The following is a 13,626-nucleotide window of genomic DNA, read 5'->3' on the forward strand; positions in this document are numbered from 1 at the left end:
ACTTTGAGTTTAACCATAATTTTTGGATATAGTTTCATGTTCATAATAAAAATCATTTTCCCAGAATAAAAACTTTTAAATCAAAGTTTATCATAGTTTTTAATTAACTAACCTAAAACAGACCGCGGTGTTACTACGACTGCGTAAATTCGGTTTTACGGTGTTTTTCGTGTTTCCAGGTTTTAAATCATTAAGTTAGCATATCATATAGATATAGAACATGTGTTTAGTTGATTTTAAAAGTCAAGTTAGAAGGATTAACTTTTATTTGCGAACAAGTTTAGAATTAACTAAACTATGTTCTAGTGATTACAAGTTTAAACCTTCGAATAAGATAGCTTTATATGTATGAATCGAATGATGTTATGAACATCATTACTACCTCAAGTTCCTTAGATAAACCTACTGGAAATGAGAAAAATAGATCTAGCTTCAAAGGATCCTTGGATGGCTTGAAAGTTCTTGAAGCAGAATCATGACACGAAAACAATTTCAAGTAAGATTTCCACTCGAAATAAGATTGTTATAGTTATAGAAATTGAATTAAAGTTTGAATATGATTATTACCTCGTATTAGAAAGATAACCTACTGTAAGTACCAAAGGTTTCTTGATCTTGGATGATTACTTGGAATGGATTTAGAAAACTTGGAAGTAAACTCGCAATCTTGGAAGTATTCTTGATTTTATGAAACTAGAACTTTTGGAATTTATGAAGAACACTTAGAACTTGAAGATAGAACTTGAGAGAGATCAATTAGATGAAGAAAATTGAAGAATGAAAGTGTTTATAGGTGTTTTTGGTCGTTGGTGTATGGATTAGATATAAAGGATATGTAATTTTGTTTTCACGTAAATAAGTCATGAATGATTACTCATATTTTTGTAATTTTATGAGATATTTCATGCTAGTTGCCAAATTATGGTTCCCACATATGTTAGGTGACTCACATGGGCTGATAATAGCTGATCATTGGAGTGTATATACCAATAGTACATACATCTAAAAGCTGTGTATTGTACGAGTACGAATACGGGTGCATACGAGTAGAATTGTTGATGAAACTGAACGAGGATGTAATTGTAAGCATTTTTGTTAAGTAGAAGTATTTTGATAAGTGTCTTGAAGTCTTTCAAAATTGTATGAATACATATTAAAACACTACATGTATATACATTTTAACTGAGTCGTTAAGTCATCGTTAGTCGTTACATGTAAATGTTGTTTTGAAACCTTTAGGTTAACGATCTTGTTGAATGTTGTTAACCCGTTGTTTATTATAACAAATGAGATGTTAAATTGTTATATTATCATGATATTATGATATATAATATATCTTAGTATGATATATATACAGTTAAATGTCGTTACAACGATAATCGTTACATATATGTCTCGTTACGAAATCATTAAGTTAGTAGTCTTATTTTTACATATGTATTTCATTGTTAATACACTTAATAATATATTTACTTATCATTTAACATAATTAACCAAGTGTATCAATATCTTAATATGATTCATATGTACCTAGTAAGACGTTGTTATAACGATAATCGTTATATATATCGTTTTCGAGTTTCTTAAATTAATAGTCTCATTTTTATGTATATAACTCATTGTTAAAATACCTAATGAGATACATACTTATAATAAAATCATGTTAACTATATATATATAACCATATATATGTCATCGTATAGTTTTTACAAGTTTTAACGTTCCTGAATCACCGGTCAACTTGGGTGGTCAATTGTCTATATGAAACCTATTTCAATTAATCAAGTCTTAACAAGTTTGATTGCTTAACATGTTGGAAACACTTAATCATGTAAATAACAATTTCATTTAATATATATATAAACATGGAAAAGTTCGGGTCACTACATTTCGTGCCTTTCTTGCTTCAAACATAGTCGCAGTACAGGTCGTGCTACATACCAACAATAACTCTGAATCTAGCAATACAGCTAATGGCGCAAGAAATCGTGTAGGATGCTCCTACAAGGAATTCATTGCCTGCAAACCTTCAGAATTTGATGGGACCGAAGGACCAATCGGATTGAAACGGTGGACCGAGAAAGTTGAATCGGTGTTTGCTATAAGTAAGTGTGCTGAAGGAGACAAAGTGAAATACGCTACGCATACCTTCACAGGTATTGCGTTAACATGGTGGAATACCTATCTAGAGCAAGTGGGACATGATGCTGCTTACACGCTACCGTGGTCAGCATTCAAGCACTTGATGAACGAGAAGTACCGTCCCAAAACCGAGGTCAATAAGCTCAAGTCAGAACTTAGAGGGTTATGAACACAGGGATTCGATATTACTTCGAACGAAAGACAATTCACAGAATTGTGCCTATTATGTCCGAGAGCATTCGAAGATGAGGAAAAGAATATCGACGCGCTTGTGAATGGGTTACCGGAGAGAATCCAAGAAGATATAAGTTCACACGAGCCTGCCTCCATAAAAAAGGCATGTAGAATGACTCACAAACTAGTGAACCAGATTGAGGGAAGAATTAAAGAACAGGAGGCTGAAGAGGCCAACGTGAAGTTAGTCAAAAGAAAGTGGGAGAAAAATGGTGATAAGAGTCACCAAAAAAACAACAACTATCCCAACAATCGCAACATCAATCGCAACTACAACAAACGGCACAACAACAACAAGAACTACAACAATCATCCCACCAACAATAACAACCGCAACAACAACAGTCAGAAGCAGCTATGCCAAAGGTGTGAAAAGTATCACTCAGGGTTCTGCACCAAATTTTGCAACAAGTGTAAAAGAAATGGTCATAGCGCGGCGAAGTGTGAGGTCTACGGACCAGGGGTTAATAGAACGAAAGAAAAAATGGTCTCTTCGGACTAAGGTGAAACCTTAAGCATGACCATTTCTCCAATTTCAAACTCTATATCTTTTCTTTTACTGTCTGCGTAGCTCTTTTGTCGACTCTGGGCGGTTTTCAATCTTTGTTGAATTTGGATGATTTTCTCGGTAGTTTCTTGTATTATCTCCGGACCCGTAATCTGTCTATCCCCCACTTCACTCCAACAAATCGGAGACCTGCACTTTCTACCATAAAGTGCTTCAAACGGCGCCATCTCAATGCTTGAATGGTAGCTGTTGTTGTAGAAAAATTCTGCTAACGGTAGATGTCGATCCCAACTGTTTCCTAAATCAATAACACAAGCTCGTAGCATGTCTTCAAGCGTTTATATCATCCTTTCGCTCTGCCCATCAGTTTGTGGATGATAAGCAGTACTCATGTCTAGACGAGTTCCCAATGCTTGCTGTAATGTCTGCCAGAATCTTGAAATAAATCTGCCATCCCTATCAGAGATAATAGAGATTGGTATTCCATGTCTTGAGACGACTTCCTTCAAATACAGTCGTGCTAACTTCTCCATCTTGTCATCTTTTCTTATTGGCAGAAAGTGTGCTGACTTGGTGAGACGATCAACTATTACCCAAATAGTATCATAACCACTTGCAGTCCTTGGCAATTTAGTAATGAAATCCATGGTAATGTTTTCCCATTTCCATTCCTGGATTTCAGGTTGTTGTAGTAGACCTGATGGTTTTTGATGTTCAGCTTTGACCTTAGAACACATCAAACATTCTCCTACATATTTAGCAATATCGGCTTTCATACCTGGCCACCAAAAATGTTTCTTCAGATCCTTGTACATCTTCCCCGTTCCAGGATGTATTGAGTATCTGATTTTATGAGCTTCTCTAAGTACCATTTCTCTCATATCTCCAAATTTTGGTACCCAAATTCTTTCAGCCCTATACCGGGTTCCGTCTTCCCGAATATTAAGATGCTTCTCCGATCCTTTGGGTATTTCATCCTTCAAATTTCCCTCTTTTAAAACTCCTTGTTGCGCCTCCTTTATTTGAGTAGTAAGGTTAGTGTGAATCATTATATTCATAGATTTTACTCGAATGGGTTCTCTGTCCTTTCTGCTCAAGGCGTCGGCTACCACATTTGCCTTCTCCGGGTGGTAACGAATCTCAAAGTCGTAATCATTCAACAATTCAATCCACCTATGCTGCCTCATATTCAGTTGTTTCTGATTAAATATGTGTTGAAGATTTTTGTAGTCGGTATATATAATACTTTTGACCCCATATAAGTAGTGCCTCCAAGTCTTTAATGCAAAAACAACCGCGCCTAATTCCAAATCATGCGTCGTATAATTTTGCTCGTGAATCTTCAATTGTCTAGACGCATAAGCAATCACCTTCGTCCGTTGCATTAATACACAACCGAGACCTTGCTTTGATGCGTCACAATAAATCACAAAATCATCATTCCCTTCAGGCAATGACAATATAGGTGCCGTAGTTAGCTTTTTCTTCAATAATTGAAACGCCTTCTCTTGTTCATCTTTTCATTCAAATTTCTTCCCTTTATGCATTAATGCAGTCAAGGGTTTTGCTATTTTGGAGAAATCTTGGATGAATCTTCTGTAGTAACCAGCCAATCCTAAAAATTGACGTATATGCTTCGGAGTTTTTGGGGTTTCCCACTTTTCAACGGTGTCGATCTTTGCCGGGTCCACCTGGATACTTTCTTTGTTCACTATGTGACCGAGGAATTGAACTTCTTCCAACCAAAATGCACACTTTGAAAACTTAGCGTACAGTTTTTCTTTCCTCAATACTTCTAGCACTTTTCTCAAATGTTCTTCGTGCTCTTGATCATTCTTTGAGTAAATAAGTATGTCATCGATGAAAACAATGACAAACTTGTCAAGATATGTCCCACACACTCGGTTCATAAGGTCCATGAACACAGCTGGTGCGTTAGTCAATCCAAACGGCATAACCATAAACTCGTAATGACCATAACGCGTCCTAAAAGCAGTTTTTGGAATATCATCCTCCTTTACTCGCATTTGATGATATCCAGAACGTAAATCGATCTTCAAATAAACCGACGAGCCTTGTAGTTGATCAAATAAGTCGTCAATTCTTGGCAGTGGATAACGGTTTTTGTTGGTAAGTTTGTTCAACTCTCTGTAGTCAATACACAACCTAAATGTACCATCCTTCTTCTTGACAAACAAAACAGGAGCTCCCCATGGTGATGTGCTTGGTCGAATGAAACCACGTTCTAATAGTTCTTGCAGTTGGCTTTGCAGTTCTTTCATCTCGCTGGGTGCGAGTCTATAAGGAGCACGAGCTATTGGTGCAGCTCCTGGTACAAGATCTATTTGAAAATCAACAGATCGATGTGGAGGTAGTCCCGGTAATTCTTTCGGAAATACATCGGGAAATTCTTTTACGACGGGAACATCATTGATGCTCTTTTCTTCGGTTTGTACTTTCTCGACGTGTGCAAGAACAGCATAGCAACCTTTTCTTATTAGTTTTTGTGCCTTCAAATTACTAATAAGATGTAGCTTCATGTTGCCCTTTTCTCCGTACACCATTAAGGGTTCTCCTTCTTCTCGTACAATGCGAATTGCATTTTTATAACATACGATCTCTGCTTTCACCTTCTTCAGCCAGTCCATGCCAACTATTACATCAAAACTCCCTAACTCTACTGGTATCAAATCAATCTTAAATATTTCGCTACCCAGTTTAATTTCTCGATTCCGGCATATATTATCTGCTGAAATTAATTTACCGTTTGCTAATTCGAGTAAAAATTTACTATCCAACGGCGTCAATGGACAACTTAATTTAGCACAAAAATCTCTACTCATATAGCTTCTATCCGCACCCGAATCAAATAAAACGTAAGCAGATTTATTGTCAATAAGAAACGTACCCGTAACAAGCTCCGGGTCTTCCTGTGCCTCTGCAGCATTAATATTGAAAACTCTTCCGCGGCCTTGTCCATTCGTGTTCTCCTGGTTCGGGTAATTTCTAATAATGTGGCCCGGTTTTCCACATTTATAACAAACTACATTGGCATAACTTGCTCCGACACTACTTGCTCCGCCATTACTCGTTCCGACACCATTTGTTCCTTTCGTTCTGTTAACCCCTGGTCCGTAGACCTCACACTTCGCCGCGCTATGACCATTTCTTTTACACTTGTTGCAAAATTTGGTGCAGAACCCCGAGTGATACTTTTCACACCTTTGGCATAGCTGCTTCTGATTGTTGTTGTTGTTGTGGTTGTTATTGTTGTTGGGATGAGTGTTGTAGTAGTAGTAGTAGTTGTTGTTGTTGTTGTTGTTGTTATTGTTGGGCCATTTGTTGTAGTTGTGATTGATGTTGCGATTGTCGGGATAATTGTTGCGATTATTATTGTAATTGCTGTTGTTGTTGTATTGGTGATTCTTATCACCATTTTCCTCCCACTTTATTTTGACTTGCTTCACATTGGCCTCTTCAGCCGTCTGTTCTTTAATTCTTTCCTCAATCTGGTTCACTAGTTTGTGAGCCATTCTACATGCCTGTTGTATGGAGGCGGGCTCATGTGAACTTATATCTTCTTGGATTTTTTTCGGTAATCCTTTCACAAACGCGTCAATCTTCTCTTCCTCATCTTCGAACGCTCCCGGACACAATAGGCACAATTCTGTGAATCGTCTTTCGTATGTGGTAATATCAAATCCTTGGGTTCGTAACCCTCTAAGTTCTGTCTTGAGCTTATTGACCTCGGTTCTGGGACGGTACTTCTCGTTCATCAAGTGCTTGAATGCTGACCACAGTAGTGCGTACACATCATCTTGTCCCACTTGCTCTAGATAGGTATTCCACCATGTTAACGCGGAACCTGTGAAGGTATGCGTAGCGTACTTCACTTTGTCCTCTTCAGTACACTTACTTATGACAAACACCGATTCGACCTTCTCGGTCCACCGTTTCAATCCGATCGGTCCTTCGGTTCCATCAAATTCCAAAGGTTTGCAGGCAGTGAATTCTTTGTAGGTGCATCCTACACGATTTCCTGTACTGCTAGATCCAAGGTTATTGTTGGTATGTAGCGCAGCCTGTACTGCGGCTATGTTTGAAGCTAGAAAAGTACGAAATTCCTCTTCATTCATATTCACGGTGTGTCGAGTAGTCGGTGCCATTTCCTTCAAAATAGTCAAATGGAACAAGTTAATCATACAGAATATTAAGAGAATTTAATAGTATTTCATAGCATAATATGAACTCATTTATAAAAGTTTTTTCTTCATATTAGCGTTTTATAAGTTTAAATTCGGGTAGTACCTACCCGTTAAGTTCATATTTAGTAGCTAATATACAATTCAACTACTACAATTCTATATGAAAAACTGATTATAATAATATTTCGCGTTCAAACTTTTATACAATATTTTACAAACTTACAATACCGCTTGTGAAGATAATTCTAGCTAGTACACAAGTCGTTCAGCAAAGGCAATAAAGACACGTAATTCATACGTCCAGAAACAAGTCATGCATTCTGGTTTTACTAGGACTACTTCCCATCCTTGGTCTTGTGGAACATAACCGTTATGGCCGTTGATAAGACAGCGTGTTGTAATGTCGTCAAAGGGACGAGGGTTACGTAATGACCAATAGTCTCGTAATAACCTAAAAACCTCATTTCTTACCTCAATTACCGACTCCGTCACTTGTGGGAACGTTTTGTTTAATAGTTGTAGCCCGATGTTCTTTTTCTCACTTTGGTGAGAAGCGAACATTACTAACCCGTAAGCATAGCATGCTTCTTTATGTTGCATGTTAGCCGCTTTTTCTAAATCATGAAGTCCTATATTCGGATACATTGAGTCAAAATAATTTCTTAACCCGTTGCGTAAAATAGCATTTGGGTTCCCCGCAATATATGCGTCAAAGTAAACACATCGTAACTTATGGGTTTCCCAATGTGATATCCCCCATCTTTCAAACGAAAGTCTCTTATAAACCAAGACATTCTTGGAACGTTCTTCGAATGTCTTACAAACTGATTTCGCCGTAAATAGTTATGCCGAAGAATTCTGACCGACTCTAGAAGAGATTTCATCAATCATGTCTCCGGGTAGGTCTCTTAAAATATTGGGTTGTCCATCTATTTTGTGTTTTTATACTGTAAAATAGACAAGAGTTATATTCATAAAAAAAATATACTTATTAATACAAGCAATTTTTACATATATCATAAAGCATAAGCACACTATATTACATATATTACACCACACGAATACAACTATCTTATTCCGACTCGCTCGTTTCTTCTTCTTCGGTTTTGGTTCATTTTGCCATGTTTCTAGGGATATATGATGTTCCCCTAATACGAGCTGTCGTTTTCCACAACGGTTTAGAAAAACCTGGTGGTTTAGAGTACATATAAAGTTCATCGGGGTTGGAATTAGATTTCTCTATTTTTATGCCCTTTCCCTTATTATTTTCTTTTGCCTTTTTAAATTCAGTTGGGGTAATTTCTATAACATCATCGGAATTCTCGTCGGAATCCGATTCATCGGAGAATTGGTAATCCTCCCAATATTTTGCTTCCTTGGCGGAAACACCATTGACCATAATTAACCTTGGTCGGTTGGTTGAGGATTTTCTTTTACTTAACCGTTTTATTATTTCCCCCACCGGTTCTATTTCCTCCTCCGGTTCCTCCTCTTCTGGTTCTGATTCTTCTTCCGGTTCTGATTCTTCTTCCGGTTCTTCTTCGGGAACTTGTGAATCAGTCCAATATATATTCGACTCTTCGATATTATTAGGTGAGTCAATGGGATTTGTGCTAGAGGTAGACATTGATAAGGCTAAAAAGGAACATATATTTCATAGCAAAATCCCCCAAGAAAGACAAGATTTTAGTTGCAATTGTTCCATTTTCAAGTAATATTCGTTTATTTTAAATAAGTGCGAAGACAAAAGGCGAAAACGACGAATTGAAGACACAAAGGTCCAAAAAGCTCAAAAGTACAAGATACAATCAAAAAGGTTCAAATTATTGATGAGGAACGTTTAAAAATGACAAGAGTACAAGTTACAAAACGCAAAGTACACGATATAAAATTGTACGAAAGGACGTTCGAAAATCCGGAACCGGGGCATGAACCAACTTTCAGCGCTCGACGCAACGGTGTAAAAATTACGAGTCAACTATGCACAAGAATAAAATATAATATTTAAATAATTCATAATAAGAATAATATTAAATAATAAAAAGTTGTTAATTGAGCATAGTTCAGGGGTCGTAAATGAAAATTCAATTTCTAATTTCACCTATAAAAGGGATCTATGTAACGATGAATTAAAGAGAACTTTCTCGATCCTTTTTTTTATCTATCAAATATCTATATCAATTATCAATATCTATATTTATAATTCTCTATCATAATGTTAATGTAATCAGATATAACAATAATCTTAATTTTAATTTTAAATTATGATAATAATAAGATTTATGATAGAGATCGTTTGAGTGTGTAAGTCGAAATTCTGTCCGTGTAACGCTACGCTATTTTTAATCATTGTAAGTTATGTTCAACCTTTTTACATTAATGTCTCGTAGCTAAGTCGTTATTATGCTTATTTAAAATGAAGTACTCGTGATGTTGGGCTAAAATATTAAGAAAGGGTTATTGAACTTTGGACCATAATTAAGGTTTGGGCAAAAGACCGACACTTGTGGAAATTGAACTATTGACTATTAATAGATGGGGGGTATTGTCTAATTGAGTGACAACTCATTGGAGTCTGTCGAACCTATCTTCAAATTAATTAACCTAATAATTAATAATGATTATGGTTGTCCTATTTAGTGATGTTCATATGGAATCTGTTATAATCATTTAATTAATCAATTGGGTTGGGTAATTGATTATTCATTCTGATCAAGTGGATGAATTAATATTCATAAACTAATTAAAACAGGGGTGGATTACATACAGTGATAACTGGTGTAATTGTTGACAGAAGTGATAACTGCGTCACAGTTTAAATCCTTAATCAGTTGGAATATTTGACTTCGGGTATAAGGGTAATTTGACGAGGATACTCGCACTTTATTTTTATGACCGATGGACTATTATGGACAAAAACCAGATAGATGTATCAAATAAACCAGGACAAAGGACAATTAACCCATGGTAATAAATTAAAATCAACACGTCAAACATCATGATTACGGAAGTTTAAATAAGCATAATTCTTTTATTATATTTCTCATCGTATCTTTATTTACTGTCATTTTATTACTCGCAATTTTATTTTCTGTCATTTTATTTATCGCAATTTATTTTACGCACTTTAATTTTTGTCATTTATTTTTACGCTTAAAATCGACAAACCGGTCATTAAACGGTAAAACCCCCATTTTATAATAATACTACTACTTATTTATATATATATTTTTACAAATAAACTTAATAATATAGCGTTAACTTCACCAGCTCCCTGTGGAACGAACCGGACTTACTAAAAACTACACTACTCTACGATTAGGTACACTGCCTATAGTGTTGTAGCAAGGTTTAGGTATATCCATTCTATAAATAAATAAATATCTTGTGTAAAATTGTATCGTATTTAATAGTATTTTCTGCTAAAATTTAATAACTATTTTATATACACCTCGCTTCACATCAAGTTTTTGGCGCCGCTGCCGGGGACTCGGCGAAACGCTATATTTTTAAATATATATTTGTATAAATATATTTATATATAATTTTTAGAAAAACAATATAAAATAAAAAAAATTAATTACAATTGTTAGGAGTTGTTTAGTTCTCAGCGAAAAAAAAAAAAAAAGAAAAAAAAAGCATTGGATGCTTGTTCCCATTGTCAATATTCCCACCGTCACTTTTCCTTTAAAAAAAAGGCTTAATCCCTCTTTACTCTCCTTAGCCCTGCTCCCATCACATCACTTTGACTTTTTTTTTTGCTTTTTCCATTTTCATTAGTTTCTTTATTTATTTATTTTCGTAAAAAACACAACTAGGAGTAAAAAGGTATCTTACTGCATAATGTCATTTTGTTGCCTTTTTATTTTTTATATTAATTAAAAATACATTAATCAATAAATAAAAATTTATGTCATCACATCGTTACTCATACGGAATATGATTTTAATTATAACTAATTTTTACATTACAGTAAGATAAAAGTTTATTAATAAATAAAAAGAATAAATTATTATTATTATTATTATTTTTTTTTTGGAACAACGATTGAGATCACCCGAGGGAGACTAAACCACGCGTTGCGATCATTGACGGAGGAATGACCCACACCTGATCATTTACCACGTACACATACACTTTCGAACGAAAACTCGAACCGCATTACATGAACTCGATCCTTAAACCATTCTGAAATCTTAAAATACGAGTCGGTAAAACGTTTCCAGAATCACTCCATAAATAAGGTAAACACTCTGGAATATCATTTTTGAAAGTTCAAAAATAAACTATATTAAAAGGAACTTTTTATTGAAAAGAAAATTCAAATAAACAAGTAAAAGAAAAAAGAACAAATTGATGGTAATATACGAATACTTTAAAAAGATAATGATTATTGAGTATTACTGACATTTTTTTATACTTTGTATAGTAGAAAATTATTAAAAGTGTTTTAGACTAGAAAAAAAGAAATGGATATAAGGGGAAATGGTGTAGTGATGGATTGACAAGTCCTCTCATGAGGGGTGAGATGGGTAACACCTAAAAAAAAAAAAAAAAAAAAAAAAAAAGCGTAAAAAAAAAAAAAAACGTAAAAAAAAAAAAAAAAAAAAAACGTAAAAAAAAAAAAAAAAATTATAAAAAAAAAATATATTTTTAAGATTTTGTCTATAAAAAAATTTTTTTTTTTAGTTTTATTACCTTTAGATTTTTAGACTATATTCGCAACTTTTAGTATTAAGTTTAGTTTTGCCATAGTTATTTTTACTTCTAGAATTTTTAGGCTTTGCCGTAAAATCCCTTAAGTGCTTATTCCTTAGACTAAGTTTTAGGTGCTTTAGAATTTTACGACGCCGTATTTCGCACTACTTTCTTATTTTTATTTTTCGACGCCTATTTTTCGACCTTTTTATTTTTCGACACTTTTCGACGCGCAATCTTTTTCTCTCTTATTTCTCGCCATTCTAGTTTTTAGGACTTAGAATTTTTTCTACTTCTTCTCTAAATTTCTTAAAATTACGAAAATTTATTTTAAGTGGTTAAATTGATAGACATCAAAATTTTCTGGTTCGTAGTAATAGTTGGATTTGTACGTGAACCGGGTTATTGGAGCCAAACAGTACTCAATTATATTGAGACCAAACGAATCCTGCCCCTCTGCTGCATCTTTTGGCTATTCGAAACGTGGGCAAAATCAGAAAAGTCTATTAATTGGATAACTTATTATAATTTTTCTTTCCTTTTTAAAAACTAATAGGATATTCAGTGAATGCACCGAGCAAGACGTTCGCCGCCGGTCATACGTTCACCACCTGTAACTCGATCAAGACATCTAGCAAATATTGTCGCCGTTGATTTTTCTTTAGAATCGTCATCTAGTCGACCAAGTACTCCAATTCAAATTTTCGATAATCCATCTTTTGAACCCGACTTCACAACTAAGAACCCGGAGGATATTCAAGGACAATTCCAAGATCCTGAACCACTAGTCATTCCTCCTGAGCTACAAACCGTTAAATCAGAATCTTCTAGTGATTCGAATTCAAAAAATTCAATTATGGAAGTAACGGAACCTCTAAGTATGGAAGACCGAATGAGAGCTACACGCACGGGCCAAGGTCACGCCATTATTAAGCCAGAAGTTAATGCTCCAGATTATGAAATCAAAGGACAAATCCTACACATGGTAACTAATCAATGCCAATTCGGTGGTACGGCAAAAGAAGATCCAAACGAACATCTTCGAACCTTTAATAGGATCTGTACTCTATTTAAAATCAGAGAAGTGGAAGATGAGCAAATTTATCTCATGTTATTTCCCTGGACTTTAAAGGGAGAAGCCAAAGATTGGTTAGAATCGTTACCTGAAGGGGCGATTGATACATGGGATGTTTTAGTTGAAAAATTTCTTAAACAATTCTTTCCGGCATCTAAAGCCGTGAGACTTCAAGGAGAAATTGTTACGTTCGCGCAAAAGCCAAATGAAACATTATATGAGGCGTGGACAAGATTCGGAAGGATGTTGAGAGGATGTCCTCAACACGGTTTAGACACTTGCCAAATAGTACAAATATTCTACCAAGGTGTCAACGTTGCTACACGAAAAGACATCGACATAACAGCTGGTGGTTCCATTATGAAGAAAACCGCAACTGAAGCTTACAAAATTATTGATAACACAGCATCCCACTCACATGAGTGGCACCAAGAAAAAGATATCTTTCGATCATCTAAAGCGGCTAGAGCTGATTCTAGCCATGACTTTGATTCCGTTTCCGCAAAAATAGATGCTTTCGAAAGACGAATGGAAAAGATGAATAAAGATATTCACGCAATACGAATCAGTTGTGAGCAATGCGGTGGACCACACTTATTGAAAGATTGTCACATTGAACCAACGATGGAACAACGAGAGAATGTTTCCTATATGAACCAAAGGCCGGGAAATAATTATCAAAATAATTATCAACCGCCAAGGCTAAACTTAAATCGAAATCAAAACATTCTTTACAATCCAAAAGGACCCGAAAATAACTGGTA

Source organism: Rutidosis leptorrhynchoides, chromosome 5 (assembly GCF_046630445.1).
Source record: "Rutidosis leptorrhynchoides isolate AG116_Rl617_1_P2 chromosome 5, CSIRO_AGI_Rlap_v1, whole genome shotgun sequence".
In the NCBI taxonomy this organism is placed as follows: Eukaryota; Viridiplantae; Streptophyta; class Magnoliopsida; order Asterales; family Asteraceae; genus Rutidosis; species Rutidosis leptorrhynchoides.